The sequence below is a fragment of the Drosophila yakuba genome, chromosome 3R (genome assembly GCF_016746365.2).
Source record: "Drosophila yakuba strain Tai18E2 chromosome 3R, Prin_Dyak_Tai18E2_2.1, whole genome shotgun sequence".
NCBI lineage: Eukaryota > Metazoa > Arthropoda > Insecta > Diptera > Drosophilidae > Drosophila > Drosophila yakuba.
Genome location: NC_052530.2, coordinates 23,848,362 through 23,866,482, shown reverse-complemented (window position 1 = coordinate 23,866,482; position 18,121 = coordinate 23,848,362). Strand labels below are relative to the sequence as shown.

Genomic DNA, 18,121 nt, shown 5'->3' with positions numbered 1-18,121 from the left:
GAAGCATTTAATGATTATCCTCAGTTCATAATTTCAACGGATCATTAAAGTTATTAAGACTGCTTCATCCTTGTAATCTCCTTCCTCGTTACTTTCATTATATCCTTAAGATAACAGAAATTACCTTTTACCATCCTTCCACACTTTAGCTTTTATGTGCCATTACTTGAACTTAACTAGCACTTTCTTCTGCCATGTTTTCCACTGGCTTCACTTTTTTAACATCCTGCAAACAATTGACCTGATTTCTATACATTTTTAACCCTTTGGCAGCTCTGGTCCCATCCCGCTCCCAGCCATTCACCTCATACACAGCCACAACCACACCCACATCCACATCTACGCCCACATCATCCACGCCCAGTGGCTGTGCACACAGAAATACATATACTTGTCATCATTTTTCCTGCGCTTGTCTTTACGCGCAGTGTCTTTTGTTCTTGGGGCTTTTGCTTCTGCTTTTTCTGTGGCTGTTGCCATATCTAAGCTTATATGCCATTTATGTGCGTCGTTGTGGAGGAGCTCCTGGTAGTAGAATGTGTGGACCACCACCTCACAGCTCTGTGTAAATAATGTTCTTGATGCCACAAAGTTTTTATTTTAAACTTCAATTTACTCGTTGAGTCTTCGTGTGTCCACGTTCACGGGGATGAGGATTTTGCAATGTAACTAATGATACGTCCCAGCACGCTTGTTGTGCAACTTTCGAGCAGAAATGGAGCAAATTCAGCACGTACTCTTGGTCCGCTGATGGAGAGGCCACAAAACCCTTGCCGTAAAAAATCCGGGCCAAGTGAAATGAATGATTTACGCCTGCTGGAAAGCGGGGGAAAGCCATTTCCAAAATGACAGCGACGAAAGGAGCGACGACGATGGATTACCATAATATTGGCAAGTCAGCTGTAAAATCCATTGATTGAACGGGTGACGGAATGACGGGCCGATGGGGTGGTCCAGGTAGACAGACAGGATAACAGGCAACAGGGAACTCTGCTCAGGGAGCACTGGGCTAAGGGGGAAATGGGGAGCAGGAGCAGTAAAGTCAAATGGAAATGCTCCGGACTGGCGACACATCAACTTCCTGACCGCAATGGCACGTGAGTGCTTTTGCTTTTCCTCTGCTCCTGGCACTGCGGCCGTTTAAGCGTAATTATTGGATGGATGCCCGCATTGTTCAACCCGGTTTGCCAGCGATTGCCACCGCGGTTTTCCACCCAACCACCCACATCCCACCATCCAACCATTCAACCATCCGCCCAGGCCAAAGGCATCCACAACAATACGGCACGTACGAAGTTGCATTTGACTTTGCGACATTCGAGTATCGCACGTTTTTCACGACTCTCCTCTTTTTATGGGCACCAAATTGATTCGCTATTGTAAACGAAATGGAAATGGCAAAAGTCTGTGATTTCAGCCCCACGATACGATCGGATTTTAAAGATTTCCAACAGTGCTGAAAGTGTGCTAATTATGCAAGTTTAATGGCTTTTCTCGAGACGAGTAGTGCTGCGTGTTGCAGGCGAATTCAGTAGGAAAATTCAGTAGGGGCGTGCAACCCCACAGCTAATTGCAATTTTCCCGGCTCGGCATAAGTTTGCCCTAGCAAACTTGACAAACTGGCAGACCGTGTAACTCTCGATAAAGTTTTCTTTGGCCATTACACAGCTCCCTCTTTGATTTTTCGTAGTTTCCAAAGTTTAATTGATGCTCCTCTGGCAATTATGCTAATTAAACGGGAAGAGCCAATCACGCATTGTAATTGAACCAATTTTATTTCACATATGATTCACCGCTAGGAATTTTCCACATCTCTCGCACATTGTAAGTGTGGGGCACAAACAGGGGGAAATTGTTAAACAAATAGCGGAAAAGCGATTTAATTAAATGGGCAAATATATTCGCTGCTGCCAAACACATTGGGTAGTAATCAGACAAGTCGGCGAGCCACATGGGGCATGGTTTTCTGCAGACATCTGGATCTGCAGCTTGAATGTGGCATATATATATGTATGTAGATATATATATCTGAGGCTGGCAGCTGGGTGAACTTGAGCCATGCCGGCGTGGGAATATTTCGCCTGCTGCCGTGTGCCCACAAACAAAATGCAAATGGAGTCTGTCTTTTCGCCTGGAAAAACAGACCCGCCCAAAAATGAGGCGCAAAAATGAGGCAAAAAGACCCAAAAAAGCCAAGAAGAAAAGGAAGCCAGTGGTCGGTTTGGGATGTAATTGAAATGTTGCACCCACAGACAGGGCGTTTAATGCACTCCGCATTTACATTTGCATTTACCGCCTGGCTGGCATTCAAAAGGATGCAGACAGGAAGTACTCCATTAATTTGTATTTACATATTTTGGCTCGCATTTTTGCACACTTTTTTCTCTCATTTCTCGCATGAGGTGCACGGAGGCGCTGGGCTCATGTTTAAATAATAACTCAGTGACTTGTTGACTTGCTCAATTATTCAGGCAATAACTTTTCGTAAACAAAATATATTCCATGCATGGGCAAACAGTTTGCGAGCCCAGATAAATGCATGCAAAAAGTTAGATACAATATAGTAGGTATAGTATAGTATATTTATGGCATGTCTAGGTGGCTGCAAACTATTCATCAGTGCGACAATTGGGAGCGCAAATACTAAATCAAATATTGCATCAAATTGTTTGCGAGCAGGCAAAAGGTGAAAAAAAATCAAGCGAATTTCGCTGTACGTGCAGAATCATGTGAAAAACAGCGGCACAAGCAGCTTAGAGGCAACCAGAGTTTGCAAACTCAGGAGCACTTCCGTATCGATTTTCACATTTTCAGGCTCCCCCGGCAGCAAAACCATGAAAAACGACGTCGAATGGGGGCCAACCGAGCTCAAAGTCTGCATACTCTGCAAAAAGTTTGGCCAAATAAATAAATATCCTAAATGATGATGTATGGCCAAATAATGCCGTGAAGTGAAACTTTATCCTGGCATTTCCCAATCAATAGTTATTTATATCCCATATATATTTAATCAGTATAGCAAGAAGATGGCTTGCAGCTCTAGGTTATTCAATCCTTTGCAGCTTTTCCAGGTGGCAAGCCCTTGGAGAATTGGAATGACACCTTCAACGGTAGGGAATAAATCGTTTGAAATCAAAACGAATGCTCTGCGCTCCGCTTACAGATGCGCTTAATTTTGTAATACAATGCCGCTGGAGGCTGAGCAGCTCCCCACTTTCTAATCCACCTAAGGACTCCCAGTGGGTTGGGCGTTTGCAGCTTGGAACGTGTCCAAAACCAGTGGCATTGTGTGCTGGATTTCGTATACCATACCCTTCCCGCACCGCTCCTCCTGCAGCATTTGTGGCTGCACCGGAAGCGGATTCAATGCGGGCATCGGAAAGGACAATGGTGTGTGCCGGTGGCACGGAGCAGCATCACAAATGGGAACAGGATGTCACAGAGCTGGCAGGATGCGATGTCCGTGGGCCCTTGGGTGAACGCTTAATTAAACTTAAATTTTTCATGCCTCTGTAAATGCATTTTATGCATTCACAGGACATTATGGCTATATGAAAATGAGAGGGAACAACGCGCGCATATCCTGTATCCAGCGTATCCTGTATCCCGTATTTCGCATAAGGGCATTAAGCCTGACAGCCTGACGTCCCGTCCCCATCATCATCATCATCATGATCATCGTTCTTGGCAGGGATTTTTGTGTAATTTTCCAGCTCGCATCCTTGCCTCTTTTGCGCCTTGGCATGCCAATCCAACTTCCTGCCATGCATTTTTCAACACTCTCCGGGGAAACACAATTTCGTGGAAAACGCAAGAGTTCTTAAGTGCCGAAAAAGAGAATAGGGCGTGCCTTTCTTTTACGCGATTTTCAAACTTTTAATGCATTTATTTACTTTGCAAAAGTAATTCTGCTGAGCACTGTAAGATGAACTGAAAACGCCCACTTTTTTTGCTTTTATTCCAGCAGCTTTCTGCTCTATGAAACGTGGTCTGTTTTTAGGGTCCAAATTGGCAGTTGGCCAAGGCAAAGTCAGGCAATTGTTTTTAAGACAAAGTGCGTAGCAATTAATATGAATTATTCGAGTCATGCATTTCTAACGACTGAAATCGCATTGTATTCGTTTTCTGTTATCATGCAGCTGCATTGTATCTGCATATTGAAAAGCTGGCCCCTAGCAACGCTCCTCTGGTTTATCTGTGTCAACTGCCTTGTTCGCTGTCTGTTTTGCCCAGAGCGAGCATATTGACATCGTTTTTTGACAAACACTATATGCCCCCGATATCACCTTTTCATCCCAACTACACCCAACTATACCCATCCTTACAGCCCGCCTCCTTGACGCCTGTTCTCCGTCCGGAAAATGCAGGCACACGCACTTGCCTCTTGGCATTTCCGCCGCCTCCATTCCGCCCTTTGATCCGTATCCTTGTTTCCCAGTTTCCGCTCCCTGGTTTTGGGCCATGTTTCTCTGTTTGTCTTTCAATAACTGCGTGCTGGGTAGTCTTGTGTAAATGTCATCAGACACACTGGGAGAATCAGGTTGTCTTCTGTCAATAACCTTTTTGAATTAACGAATTTATTCATTTTATTTGAGCTACGAGCTACAATCCAACAGAGTACATGTTAGTGTAATGGCAAAACCTGCCAAAGAAGTGGGAAAAAGTTGTTGGATTTGGGTTATGTTCCATGTGTGTGCCGAGTAGCATTTAATCAAATTAATACACACACAGGCAGACGCAACTGGGACAGAAGGAGACCCGAATGTCCTGACAGCTGCCTGACATTTTACAACCTTGTCCTTTCCGCCGTTTATTGATGAATGAGCAGGAGTGGCTGTGGGCTGGCAGCAGAATTGAAGGCAAAAGGAGAAAATTAAGAAGTGGCGGTGCTGGAGGACATGAATACAAAATTTAATTCATGGCCTCCTTTTTTGTGTAAACTTAAAGGGGAACTTGTGTTGCCCATTCGAGACGCCGTGTTCTCTCAGTTGCCTTTCATTACTTTGACTTGCAATCTAATTGAACTGAATACGAAAAGCTGACAGGATGTCTGAAAGGATGAAAGACTGCAAGACCATTGGCAAGTAGCTTTTTCGGTTCTGGCCAAAGAAAATGGAATTAATTCGTTCGGAGGAGCAGCAGTGCATATCCATGTCCAAGGACTCTTTTTCCAATGCCCAGACAGAAGTTCGGTTCAATTAAAGGGAAAAGCTGGAGCACGTTGACGTTGTCTGGCATCCTAAGCTCAGGATTAATTAATGTTTCTGCTGATTACAAAGGGGCAAAAAGTAGGGAGCAGAAGGACCAAGTCGCTCCTAACTATGCAGTAACAAATGACCCTCGTTTTGGTATTGATTTACCCACGTTGTCGCCCTTGTCGCTGGCTTTCTTCGAGGGGAAAAGGAAAATCAGAAAAGCGCACAGAAAATGGGAAATATGTGGGCGGTGCGTGTGCAGTTTGGGTCAGCTTTATGTCGCTTAATTGCGGCATTTCCGCTGGTCAAGTGCAAGAACGCACATCAGAGCAACTCAACTTGACACTAAGTGAGCTGTGAGTGTGGATTATATGCGAATAACCTCAACCTAGACCCAAGTCACTAAGTGGCTACTGAAGAGCACTTATGAACATGAAGTGCAATCAATGTGATAACTGCTAATGCCACAATAGCATTTTGCAACTCGTTGTTTAAATTTATTAGGCAGATAACACAATATTAAGAGAACCAAAAACAGTTTAAACGGTAAACTGAGTGGCTACTGAAGAGCACTTATAATAAGCACTTATGATCATCAAAATTTGCGAAAAATGGCCAAAAATTTTAATATCCTTTTTTGAGCACAGGAGGATAGGGAAATTTGTTACAAATTCAACGAGGTATGACATTTTACTTTTGGACAACTACTTTTGTTATTATATTATATATAGTGATTATTTTTTATCAAAAAAATACAAAACAATTTAATGGCCAAAAACGTGATATTTTCAAACGGCGTTTTCGCCATAACTTTGCCAAAAAGGGTTGTAGAGCTAAAATAAAGACAGTTTTGTACTGCCAATCAACATAGCTAACTATCCCAAACCCTGTTTTTATAATTTTCGAAAAAAAAAAATTTGACAAATTTTTGCATTTTTGATAAGGAGTACCATCATCAAAATTTGCGAAAAATGGCAAAAAATTAGCAATTTAATATATGTACATGGATCGATAGGGATTTTTGTTACGAATTCAACGAGGTATGACATTCCACTTATGGACAACTACTTTAGTTGCTATCGAAAAAAAAAAGATTATTTTTTATCAAAAAATTGTAAAAAAAATCGAATATTTTCAATCGGCGTTTTCGTCATTACTAGACCAAAAATGGCCGCACAGCTAAAATAAAGACTGTTTTGTGCTGCTTATAAACATAGCTAACTATGTCTATCCCACCTTTTTTGATTTTCGAAAAAAAAAAATTTGACAAATTTTTGCATTTTCGATAAGGGGTACCATCATCAAAAAATACTGATTTTTTTTATAGCACAATAGCATTTTGCCACAATTATTAGGCAGATTACACAAAATTAAGAGAACCAAAGCAGCTTAAACGGTAAACTGAAAGTTAAATGAGCCAAATGGAAGGCAGAATTAGATTTAAATGTGTAATTCGAGACGGTTAGTGCAATTAGTCGATTAAATAGCATTTTGAATGCCCCACTAAACTACTTGTATACGAACAAGTAATTCAATTAAATATTTGATTGCCTTGGATTGTACACAAATCACTTGCCACTCGAACATGGAAAAGTGATACAAATATCTGGCCCAATTAAGGAAAAATCAATAAACCGAAATTCGTGGCCCCCATAAAACGGGCGCTTATTAATGATCATTCACGGCGGTTTGCCCTAATGAGGCATGTAATCATAGAGTGGCAACAATTTGGAGCAGCGATGTGTTAACCAGCCTAATCCATCTCCGCCTCCTTGGCTATCTTCCAAACTCATGAGCTAAGTGAACTTTCGTGATGGATGACGCTAATTCCGGAGGCAGGTGGCAGCATCATCAGGTGTACGGGTTGCTAATCAAAATCAACAACACCCAAATGAACAACACACGCCTGAAACACACTCTAAGGTCCACGCCCAATCTCTTCTGTTAAAGTTTTCAATTTTCCGGGCAAGTTTTGATTATATTTTGTTGCTTCTTATGCCAAGCGTAAATTGAATCAGAACTGGAGATTTTCCAGCATGCAGAAAGCGGAGGGAAAGGCTTAAACGGATTGAGGTTTCTGACATACTCTGGCTTTGATGTTGGGATTTTGTGCTGGTTTTCCGACAGTAAAATGTCTATCCGGTTTGCTATTAGTTTAAAGTCATTTGCTACTAGCGTGAGGTTTTCGTTTTTGAGTGATGTTTAAATATTTAGCAGCTCTGACTAAGTGATGCAATAAGGATTTTGGACAGCCTGGTAATAGGTAATAAAGCTGTTTAGTTGAGAAGTTTATTGAATAAATATTTTGCCTTATGCCATTTTGGCAATTTTGTTTTTCCGGAAGTTGCCACAGTTTCGACCTTGGGCACGGCTCAGTTCGCGGTACCAGCGCGATATGCGATAACAACAAAAGCGGATCGCATAAATTACAGCGCTCCTCCATTAGCATGTAAATGCAGCCGACAGCGCCACCTCTGCACCACCGCACCACCGAACCACTGAACCACCAGCCACGCCCCCCACTATGCTCGGTACTGTGCCCCACGCAAAAAGTGGATGCGACGACAGTGACAATGCTCGTATTTAACTCTCCACATTGCATATTTTATTTAATTTATTGCCGCACATATTTTGATGGCAATGCATGTGGACGGGGCACGTGTTTCTGTTTTGGGGTCTGAAACCCCGTCAAAAACCGGGAGAACTTAGATTGTGCTATGTGCCATATAGGAATTGGAATTGTGTCAGTTGAACAGTTGGGCATGGTCATGGTGGCATCGCATATGAGGCGTGTGTTGTTGTCGCTCTTGAGATACATTTCAAGCGGGGCAAGAAACGCAAGCCAAACTGTGGGTAAACACAGGGGTAAAATGAATTACAGAGGGAAAAATTACACATTATACAAGAAAACTTCAAATATGTATTATAATATCCTAAGTAAGGCCATAGTTCAATTTAATATACGTTAGGAATAAAAGTTTTAAAGTTATGTATATGATTACATTTAGATGTTAGCTAAAAATAGGTAATTCAGTTTCATCACCTTTTAACTCTATTCTGGTTATACACGAAGTTCATGACCAATAACCCATAATTTAGTTGCGTGTACATTGCTGTTACCCGTGAACAAATACGAGTACAAATTAACCGACATATATACAATGTTTGGCCACTGTTCGGCCCCTGAGTTTTACTTTATTTTATATGGTTTCGTTAGCCAGCCATTTATTTCAAAGAAACGACAGCCGTGGGAGCCATGCAAATGCCCCCAACCGAAGTGCGCCAATTGGTCACTTGATACACATTTCGACTGCCGGTCGTACTCGTTATCCGTTTGCCAGCACAATTGCATTTTCAAGCCGACTGTTTTTCTTTTTTCCGCACTTGGCCAGCAGATGTTAAAGTTATTCATTGCTTTTGGCTAATTAATGCGAGTAAGGAGCAAATTAAAATGCTGTTTAGCCAGTGGCACTTGCAGCTGTCTCATGAAACCCATCACTGCCATCCACAAAACTACTTTTTTCTTTAGGCCTACGCTGTCTTCTTGGCCAAAAGGCTGTTGGCCAGCTACCGGAGTTGCTTGGGCAGCACTTTGCATAATGCGACAAACCAACTCTCAACGATGGCTTTCAGTTGTTTTTCGTTTCGCCGGCGAATGTGGGTTAAATGCTTTTTGCGGCTGCAGACCGCAGCTCGGAGCGCCAGTTGAGAGTCTTTTCTGCCTTTGCTTGCGTTTGCCCGATAAAAATTGTCATTTGCCGCAAAAGTTTTTCATTTAATTTAATTGAAACACACTCAACAAATTGCAAATGCACTACGGAAAATGAAAGAAAATTGTGGTGGTGGTCCGGGTAATAAACTAAAAATAAAGTCAATTATTTCGCAATTAAGTGCAGTTGACTCTCTGCGGTGCCAGCAAATTGAGAATTGAGAATGCGAGTGGCGCCCATGTGGGTGGTTTCGGTGGGTTCAATTGGCGCGGCCAGCTAATCAGCTTTGAGAAAAATGTGTGAAATAAAAAACTGGTCTTATTTAAAGTGCCGTAATTAATCTCTGTTGTTCGCGTTCAATAGCCGACGAACCTTATCTATGCGCAGTAGAAAAAGAAACCACAGAGATATCGGAATACTGCTACTATATTATTAATTGCTGTAAACTCTGGCGGCCACTGAATAAACAAAGGAAATGCATTGCCCATACGCCCTGTAGTGCGTCATAATTTTGGACGCAAATGCGCGGCCATTCGTGTTACATCTGTTTATTTGTCATTTCAATTCGACCGCAAAACGAACGCTTTTTGCAGCCAAGTGGGCGATACTGCAATACTGCTAGCTGGCTAACTGCACACTGAATGGTTAAGGGGCCGCAAACGAGTTTGCAGCTCTCTTTGGTTTGGTGAAGAATGAAAAGCCCGCGGGATGTTATGCTTGTAAATAAACTTGTTTGGTGCTAAAAACTGCTAGTAATTACAATCGAATTTCCGCCTACCAGCGAGCTGGCCAGTTAGTTGGCTTAACTATGTCAACCCGATAAGATTTGCATTTCCATCACAAAGAGACTGAACCGGAGAGGACTGACTCCTCGTCGTCGTCTCGCCTGTCAGTCAATTGTGTATGCTGACACTTTGTGCGGCTGGGTTTGCTGCATGGGTAAATTGGCAAATCCGTACATGGTTTGCTGCACACGTGGCGTATGCGTAATGCGATCGGCGCTGGCTGCATGTTAATGCGTTGGCAAACAGCATTAACGATAAATACGCGCCAAGAACCGGGCAGACATGACCATAGACAACACCGCAAATACCCAAAACCCTCTCCAATTAAATGCTTTTCAATTGACGCTGCAGTAATTTGGCTGATTTGGTAGTGCGTTGCCAAAAGCGACGCATTTAATTGCCGCCTATTTGGTGGCAAGTTGGCAAGTTGAGCTGGTTTAGAGCCAAAATGCGGTGGTAATATTCTCATCATTATATTTCCAGTTAAGTGTGCCTGCAGCGGAAATGAAAACCTCTTCGAATAATGACGAAAGCCCACGGAATTGATAAGCGCAAATAGAAGTGGAGTAAGCGCTCAAGAATGCTTTACGTTGAGTCAACAAAAAAAAGGGAAATGATAAATGCGATTATGATGCGCACAATGAAAAGTTTCGCCCACAAAGATTCCTTTCTGATTGGCCATTGTTCTTGTTCAATTCTCAAGTAAGTTCTCAACAAACTTATTCAAAGCATTCGGCTTATCGGTTTCGGCTCTGGCCAAGAAAAGCAGAAAGAAAAGGAGAACAGAAGTCACTTGCCACAAAACAATTAGCTGAGTAGTAAGACAAAGTCGCAGTCATTGGCATTTTCCGATACGGCTGCTAAAGTGCAAAGCCCCACGGTCGGCTGCCAGTATATATGTACATATGGGTAATGCCCGTAAAACCCCGGTAAACAACCGAATGGCGCCAATGGGGGCGTGGCCAGACAACCGTAGCCGTAACCGGAATAAAAACACATGCACACGCACAGAGCAATTCATTCATGGAACTCTTTTGGCCAGATTGTGCCGCTCTCGTTGTTCACGCTTCATTTGGCTATTATTTTTTACCACGCTTCATTTGCCGATTTGTCTGTGCCGCTTTTGGGCTTTTGGGGGCAGGGAGTGCTAATTAACAGTTGGTCCCAAATCGCATACATTAACGCTGATATATTTATTGCCATAATTGTGCGGTGCCTGGCCATACTTATATATAGATTATGGGCATTTGACTATGAGCCTCGATTGCCTCACTTCGGCAAAAGATATATAAATAAAACTGGCCCCAGCGAGAAGTAATGGGTAAACAATTCGAGCATTGTGTTTGCTTTGGAATTAGCGAAGTGCAAATTTTCTTGGCACCGATTGCACAATGCTCCGAGTTAGAGCAGCGTTTGGATATTTTACCGAAATTGCGGCCAGATTTTAATGGTGATTGCTGGATATATCAGGACATATCCTGCGGTCAGGACACAGTGGCTAGGTAATGAACACAAATTTTCCAAGCATGCAGAGAAGAACTACATTTGGGGGGAAATGGCAGGGGCAATAAAACAAAGCAATTAAAATGGCCTCCCGGAACTGGCAGACGTATATGGGTCAGGCTGGCAAAAGTTTCGGCCACTTGTCGGCCAACTCGAGCAGTGAATGGCCAATACACAATGCCAATCGGCAAACTGAAGTGGCAGCTCGGCTAATGCAACCGGGGATGGGAGGTGTGTGTTTCAGCACTCTAAACTTTCGGTTTAGTGCACACAAAGGGGGGTTTTTACCCAAACTGCACAGGGCTGACAGGCTCTTTTTCTCCACTTAAACCCCGTTCAAAATGGCACACTGCTAGCTATATTGTTAATATGCAGCAAATGGGCGGAAGATCTCAGCAGAATGAGTCAGCGCAGCGCTGTTTACGTAAGGATTTCTCCGGTTTACTGTCAACATTTTCTCCTTCCTCGTTTGTTGTTTGGTACTTATTCAGACGCCGACTGGAGCCGTAAATTAAACAACATTTCTGTCACTTGACTTCGGTATTCATTCATTAATCAGGCCTTACCCTGTCTATAGAAATTGAAATTGTCGCTGCTACACAATAAAGCTAAATGGAAATTCAAGGGATAGCAAGTTGGACACTTTACCCCGGGAGGATGGTGTGTGGCTGAGTGGGCGAGACCACCCACACGCACACACACACAGATGGCAAACACTTTCCATTGCGTAAATTGCCTGGGCGCCCATCGAAACGTGCCATTTGAGCTCTGCCATCGATGATAAATGTTTGCTGCATGTTGCACAAGCCTTTGCAGTCGGCTATCAACGATGGACTCTGAGATATGTGCAGAGTGGGTGGGGCATGCTACAATGCAGCCCATTAAAAGCCAACACCCTTTAAAGCCAAAACGCATTCGGTTCCTAACTTCCACTGGCGGAAGAGAACCATAAAAGTGGCTTACATATTGTGCCACATCTAATATTGAAGTCATATTTCATGGCAATTTGAACTTTCCTTCCGAAAACAAGTAATAAATATAAAACAATATGTTTTGCTTGCTATAACACAGTTCATTTTGTAAGCTCGCCGTTTAGTTTAACAATTTAATTTTCCAACTTAAATTCGAAAGCATTCGAATTCGCTACAGGTGAAAGGTTAAGTTGCTGATCATAATAAATGAAGTTGGTAAAAGTTGTACTGCACAACAGTATGCAAGCAACAATATGAGTCATCATCATTCATCATAAGGCAGTTAAAGTGCCCTAATGGTTTTTCTCTATTCCCATGCCGGGGCGCCAAACGAATTAAGCAAATAGCTGAATTTATGAATATTTAGCTAAAGCTCTAAATAAACCCGCATTACGAGCATTTTCGCTTTCACCTCACGCCTCCTGTGGCAGACACGAAATCCCTGACCTTTGCGGCTGCCTGCTGCCTGCTGGCTCCTCTCATCCTGCCACTCCCTCTCTCCTCTACCGTCCCGAGTTAATTACAGCCCGCGATCTCTGGATTTTCCGGGGCCATCCCCGCGAGCCAACCACCCACTACCCACCACCCACCTTTGCCAGCTCACAAAAGGCCCCATGGAATTTTCTTTCTGGCAGCAGGGGCGGCTTCGGCTTCAGCTTCGTTAGCAGGTGGCTGTCAAATTTGGGTCAGGCACTAAGTGCAAGTGAGTGTTATGTAAATTATGGTGCGCTGCTTAAAAGGACCTGCAAGGTCTGCCCCTACCATCCGTCGTCCCAGTTTAATTTTTAGGAGTATTGCGCTGCCTGGTGTTGTGTGTTTGTTTGCATTCATCTTGTGAGCAAATGGAAAACTAACTGAAAATGGAAAACTGAAATGGAAATGCTAACACCACTCCCATTTGTCAGGCCGTTAGTTAAACTGAACGGCACTCGCTGTCGGCCCTCTCTATACTTCCTCACTTTTTTGCCCCTTTTTTTTTATTTTTTTAATTTAGCCATTGCTGTTGGCAGCTGACAAAGCGGCAATGTGTGTGTGTGGATATATGAATATGGCGCGTGGTTTGGGGCTCTGGGGCGCTGGGGAGCTGCGAGCGAATGATGGAGCTGCCACCACGCACGGCAGCATGGAAGTCTTAGAAGAAATGTTATTCCACTCGCTGGCAACCGCAGATTATATCATAACACACATGCCCCATGGTATCCCCCATTCCGTATTCCGTATTCCATATCCCATAGCCTCAGATTCAGAGCCCACTTTGTTCTGCGGATCGGCCATTGACCATGGCGATGTGCTGCTCCAAAGCAGAACGTAAATAAAGCACAATAATAAGAGGAGTCGCGTAAAAGTGCTCATACCAAGTACCAACAGTGGCCGACAAAGCAATAGCATCAAGTTCTACGCATAAAGAATATATGAACAGTACTCTTTTCAATAACTTTTATTTTAACTCACTTTATAAAGATACCTATTTTAACATATATTAATTATTAAATAAATGAATATGCTGGTAAAGTACAATACAATCCGAGCTTAATATTAAAGGATCCTTTCACAGCTGGACCAAAATTTTGTTTGAGTAACGAAAGTTCTTTGCAGTTCTTTAGCATTTATTACATTATCTGACCCCCTGGAAGTCCTAACTTTTTGAGAGTTTTCAAAGAAAAGAAGTGCTAACTTTACAGTGCTATTATTCTGGCTCTCATTGTGTTGATATATATAGCCCATAGCAGCAGCTCCGCCACTTTCACCCCCTTTCCACGAATCACGACGCACAGGAAGGGAAGGCGCACACAAGTCAACAATCTCATAATCAGTTGAATTACAAAAGGCAAACCCAGCAAATACTGGGGGGAAATCGCCGAGCGACAAGCCCGCTTGTCTTTTATGGCAATTTCACTTAATGAGTTGGGCCTGTGGGGCAGACCATCGATAGACACATGGCCTGCAATGCAAGTGCAAGCCTGCAGCAATTTAACACGCCAATAAAACGCAATAACCAAATTTATCTGATTCTGGAGCAAAGGCCAAAAGGGCAACTAACGCCATGGGCGTGGCAATTGTGACGCAACATGGGCGTCGTCGCAATAATCTCATGATCGTCATGTCAACAACAAAAGCCAGGAAACCGCCTGCCGGCTTACAATTACAATTGCTGACCCATTTCAGAGGTGAGCTGCTGGGTTGAGGGTGATCCAAGCTGAACCGAGCGTTGAGCCGACCGAAAACCGTTTGGCCAATGCAATGAATTAATTATTCCCTCTGTCATGTGCAGTCAGTGTCTTTCCCCCTTGGGTGCGTTGAGTCCGGTCCAGCGTTCGCGTTTGGGCCAAAAATAACAAGCTGCACACACTTGACGCCGGAAAAAATATCTCTCAACGAGTTGGGCCTTTGAACTATTTGTCATGGGTTTTTTTTCGATTTATTTCCCTGCCCGGCTGCAATGGCCACAAAAATAGCCGTGTGCACAAATCTCATTTTTGGGAGTTGCGCCGTGTGCTCCATTTGTTGCACCAAAATAAACGGAAAGTGCCGAAGCTTAGATGCCCTTTACTTTATACAGAGCATGGGATAAGTGTGGATCTATTTCATAGCATTAGACATTATAAGTGTTCAATAATTAATGTACTTTTCAGCTTTTAATCAAAGGGTTTTGCTGCAGTTAATCCTAAGAGTCAAGATATTTGAAGGGACCTGACTAAAATAGCAACAAAACGAAACTCTGAGGATTAGTAAGAGCTATAAATAATCTTGTACAAATTTATTCGGCTGTCAAATCAGTTTTAGCTTCAACCCCAGATCCCCCAAAGTCAGATAATTAATGCAATATTATTGTAATGACTAACTTTAGCAGCTCTTCGCAATCCGTTTAATTCTCAGACGCTTTTGATCGTTTGATTTCCTCAATAAATTCTCATTCCGTGTGATTAATCAATGACCAAATCTGCTGCTGCCCTGGGAAAACAAACTGCACGCGAGCATCGTTCTTCCCCAAAAAAAAAAGGAAAATAAAGTGTACGAATTGCTGGATGAGAACGTAAATCTCAGGGGTCTCAGCTGGCTGCCCGATCAAATTCAAGCGGCTGCGGCTTTTCGCTGGGCCCCTGGATGCCTTCCAAAAAAAAAAGATAAAAAAATTCGTTTATTGGAGAGGAGAAAATTTAATGCGGTCACTGGCTTTTTGACATGCCGCAAACTATTTTCAAATGTGCTCGTAGACGGAGTCGCATTGCTATTTCCTACAGAGTATTCATTTCGCTTTGGTCAGCGCATTGGGAGTTTGCTTTTTTGTTATTTTTAGCGCCGGCTAGAGTGAAGTGTGCCCGGTCCGTGGAGCATCCTTCAACGTTTCTTATGTAAATTTTCCGTCGATTTTGTGTTATTTTTTTTTTCATTATTTTTTGCTTTTTGTTTGCCATGCCACCAGATGACGATGACGATGGAGATGATGATGTTGTCGGTTTGTTAGAGTGCGGCTGCTCGGGGGCCAGTTGAAAACTAATAAAACGTCAAAGCAATTTTGACAACATGCAACTTGGAGATCTTGAGGAGGCACAGAAACACACAAAAACCCACACAAATCTACGGTTTGTGTTTGGAACAGCCTGTGAATGCTGCTCTCCGCAAAGCGAAAAGTTACTTCGTAAGTTTTTCATCTTTTGCCAGTTTTTCTTTTCGCAATGCTGCCTTCATTTCGCCATATTCCATATTTCTCCTGGCCCTTGTTTGGCCAGGGGCCACTGTCTGGAGGGAATCCAGGGAGCAATGCGACTTGGAATGGGCTTAAAGCTATCTAGCTGGCATATCAGCCATTAAACCGAGCATTAAAGCCGTGTGAAAATTGCGGCTCAAGTGCTAGACTTTGTGAAACAAGATACATATATATATTTATGCTAGATTAAAGGGTCGAGTAGGTGTTCTGGTGGTGATAAGCGTTCTTTGTTTATAGAGTTGTCAAGTGCTCATAAAAATCGAGATACTCTGTGACCCTACGGCTACGACTACCTGCCGAGCGGAATTGGACACGCCCGTTTTCGGGTAACATGGGTTAAGTGCGGCGTCATTAGCACACACACCCGCACAGTGGGACAAGAGCCGAGGATGAGCGGGATTTGCAATATGCGATTTGCCGGAACCACAGCGTGTTGCCGACACATAAACAATACACTCGGCTACAAGGTTGCGCGACAGTCAAACACAAACAGTTTTATGGCCGATAGTTGAAGGCGCTTCACACTCCGCAGCGCATCTCACTTTGAATGAAAATGACTCAGTCCGACTTGACCGTACACTTAGAGAAACAAGCCCTTAACTTGTATCCATTTTATTGCTCTTTATGAAGTTAAACATAACAGTCAGGCATTTAAGAAACCTAATTATCACAAGCTTCAAATAATAAATAAATAAATAAATTTCTTTTTAGCCAGAATCAAATATTGTTCTCAGTGCATCCCCTGCGCTTGTCATGGACTGCGTGAGCTCGGAACATTAACTGCCAAGGACCTTCCATTTCCCCGTCATTCTGCCAAATGGGAAAAAGTCTCCTAATAAAATTATAAATGTATTTGATGTGCCAGCCGCCCACAGGAATCGTTACCGAAATAATTTCTCTTTTCTGCGGCCACTCGCAAATGTGTCTCAATTCAATTAATTTGTGCTGGGAACTGGGAACTGGGAACGGGGATCTGGGATCTGGGATCCAAAGTGTTGGGCTCTAAAGTGGCCTCAGTCAGTAGGCAATTTGGCCGCAGGACCTGCTGCGTTGTTAAATTTTAATACTGCGGTTTATGTGCTTGCTGCTTCATACATACATACGAATATCTGGAGGTTTTGGGCAAATTAAATTTTAATTGCTTGTGGTCCGCCCAAATTGGCAGTCAGCGGTGGTTTGGTGCGCTGTTTGGTCTGTTGGGTTTACTAGGCATCCAGTATTCCAGTATTTATCAGACCATTCATTACTTCTGTGCAATTCCGACAATAACCCAAAAATTCAGCCGAAAACTTTTGCCAAATGCTTGACAAAAGTGCAACGAACCGTGCAGCGGACCGGGCGAGTCAAAAGGAAACAAGAGAGAACGCTATAGTCGAGTTCCCCGACTATCTGATACCCGTTACTCAGCTAGTGTAAGTGCGAAGGACAGTTTTTGGCGGTTTGTGGGCGTTAGAGTGGGCGTGGCAAAAAGTTTTTTGGCGAAAAGATAGAAATTTACAAGACTAATACAAAAATGAAAAAATATCAAAAAATTTTTCAAAAGTGTGGGCGTGGCAGCTTTGGGCGGTTTGTGGGCGTAAGAGTGGGCGTGGCAAAAAGATTTTTTGCAAGTCGATAGAAATTTTCAAGACCAATACAAAAATGAAAAAATATTTAAACATTTTTCAAAAGTGTGGGCGTGGCAGTTTTGGGCGGTTTGTGGGCGTTAGAGTGGGCGTGGCAACATGAATCGGCAAACTTGCGCTGCGTCTATGTCTCTGGAGTCTGTGTGCTTAGTCTCAACTTTCTAGCTTTTGTAGTTCCTGAGATCTCGACGTTCATACGGACAGACAGACGGACGGACAGACGGACAGACGGACAGACGGACAGACGGACAGACGGACGGACAGACGGACATGGCCAAATCGACTCGGCTATTGATCCTGATCAAGAATATATATACTTTATATGGTCGGAAACGCTTCCTTCTGCCTGTTACATACTTTTCAACGAATCTAGTATACCCTTTTACTCTACGAGTAACGGGTATAAAAATGTGCTGGAAAAATCGGAGAGCGCGAGCAGAAAATTATGAAAAATACCCGGTGAAAATACGAGTATTTTCCCGGGCCGCCGCAAATGCAAATTCATGAAAAGACCAAGGCAAAGCCGACGTTGCTCTTGAGCTTGAAAAAGGCGCAGACGGGAGCGACGCTTCCAAATGGAAATGGCAATGGAGATGTAGGGAGATGGAGATGGAAATGGGTAT

The 18,121-nt window shown here is 43.2% G+C and overlaps 1 protein-coding gene and 2 long non-coding RNA genes across 4 annotated transcripts in view; 2 read left to right on the top strand and 1 right to left on the bottom strand.

The window, feature by feature from the left end:
• Window positions 1-18,121, bottom strand: part of LOC6538158 (ankyrin repeat domain-containing protein 50) — a 29,053-nt gene that overhangs the window by 8,598 nt on the left and 2,334 nt on the right. The gene's annotated exons all lie outside the window — the stretch shown is intronic.
• Window positions 6,472-8,184, top strand: LOC120321924. The gene is made up of 2 exons (XR_005561661.2): window positions 6,472-7,458; window positions 7,540-8,184. It is a non-coding gene; the product is annotated as an uncharacterized LOC120321924 (long non-coding RNA).
• LOC120321925 lies at window positions 9,020-16,751 on the top strand. Of its 2 annotated transcripts, none has more exons than XR_005561663.1 (2): window positions 9,020-10,392; window positions 16,585-16,751. It is a non-coding gene; the product is annotated as an uncharacterized LOC120321925 (long non-coding RNA). The 2 variants fall into 2 exon arrangements; XR_005561662.2 differs by having other exon boundaries at window positions 9,020-15,804.